This window comes from Rhincodon typus, chromosome 38 (assembly GCF_021869965.1).
Source record: "Rhincodon typus isolate 14 chromosome 38, sRhiTyp1.1, whole genome shotgun sequence".
NCBI lineage: Eukaryota > Metazoa > Chordata > Chondrichthyes > Orectolobiformes > Rhincodontidae > Rhincodon > Rhincodon typus.
Window position 1 is genome coordinate 9,088 of NC_063369.1, and position 2,054 is coordinate 11,141.

Here is a 2,054-nt window from a genome sequence, read left to right on the forward strand (position 1 = left end):
ATGTTCTATGTTCTATGTTCTGAAAAGTAATGTACCCCTGAATATTCAGTTCTCAGCTTTGATCTCCTTGGAACCATGTCTGTGTAATGGCTATAAATTTACACCCATTAATCCCGATTTGTGGCATTAATTCATTTACTTTATTGTGTATACTATGTGCACTCAAGTAAAGAAGCATTAAGTTTGACTTTGTTGCCATTTTCTTTCCCATTGAGTCTAATTGCTTTTGTTTTTTATGTACACTCTATCCCATTCTGTCTCACCTTAGGTACCATTACCTAAATAGCTGACTTGCAATGCTGCCAAAAGGTTTTGCTTTGTAAGCCTATTTTTCCTGACCACTGCCATACACCACCACGACCTCCAAAAAAATTTAAAATTCTAGCTCACCTTCTCTATGGTCTTAGTTGTTTGATTCACCCAGATACTGGTCCCAGCAAAGGCCAAGTGAATTTTGTCCCACCACAGCAGCTCCTTTCTACCCCAGCACTGGTGCAAGTACCTATGAACTGAACTGAAACCCATTCCTGCCACACAAATCTTAGAGTAATGCATTTAACTCTTGATTGTATTTACCCTATACCAGTATGTCATTAGTATCAAGGTAGATGACAAAAATGAGATTCCTCCCCTTCCACTTCAAGTTCCTCTCCAACTCTGAGGAGATGTCCTTAACCCTTGCACCAAGCAGGCAACACGGCCTTCCAGAACTCATGCTCATGGCTGCAGAGAACTGTCTTTATCCCCCAAAGTAGGCTGTCCCCTACCATTATTGCGTTCCGATTTCCAAACTCCGCTTGAATGGCTTCTTGTATCGTGATGTTATGGTCAGTTCGCTCATTCTCCCTACGGTACCCACAAACATCCACACAGCTTGCAAGTACCTCATAATGGTTGGATGATTGCTGGGCTGAGGCAATTTCAACACCATCCCCAAGTCTCCATTCCTACTTCAATGCGGTTACACCTGCATTGTCCCTGATCATAGACCAAATTGGATTTACCTAATCTGAGGGGTGTGACTGCCTCTTAGGGCTAACCACCCCCTCCCTGATGTAGTATTATGTCTACAATACGGCCTCCAGTTCTTCTGCTCAGATTTGAAATTCCTTCAGCTGCAAACACTTGCTACAGATTTGTTCATCCTGGTGTCCAGCGGCTCCCACATGCTGCAATAGCAGCTCATCATCCATCCTGTCATCACTGTCATATTTTATTTAATTTATTAATGAATTACTCTTATATCCCTGTTCCTTACACTTTATAGTAAATTAATTAGTTTTTACACCAGAATCAGCCTTATACTTTACAAGAGATAGTAGGAATTGCAGATGCTGGAGAATCTGAGATAACAAGGTGTAGAGCTGGATGAACACAGCCAGTCAAGCAGCATTAGAGGTGCTTATCTGAAGAAGGGTCTAGGCCCGAAACGGGGTCAAGGCCCGAAACGTCAGCCTTCCTGCTCCTCTGATGCTGCTTGGCCTGCTGTGTTCATCCAGCTCTACACCTTGTTATCTCTTATACTTTACAAGATTTTTTTAAGAAAAAGAGAAAGAAAAATGACTAGAGACCTAAACACAAACTGAAGATGTTGCTTCCAGTAAAACGAGAGCTCTCTCAGTCTTCACTTTTTATTCACTACCACTCACCTTCCTCTCTACAGACTTTGTCTTGCAGTAAGTCTTATTTAAAGCACCTCTTTTCCCCTCTTCACTGAATTGATACTTTGAACCAATTTCCCAGGTATTATCACATGGCCTCTATTTCTATCAGGCCGGATATCCATACACACTGCCGTGTAATAACTGGTCCTTAATAACTGGTCATTCCCCTCGTTCCAAATCATTCATCTACCCCCCCACCTTTTAATCAGTAATGAGTTGATGGGTTATGGTGAGTGAGCAGGAAAAAGGAGTTGAGACTGATATGAGATCAGCCATCATCTTATCAAATTCCCCCAGTCCTTATGTCCTTCCCTCTCCAATCCCTCTCCCCTTCCCGTTCCCTCTCCCCTTCCCGTTCCCTCTCCCCTTCCCGTTCCCTCTCCCCTTCCC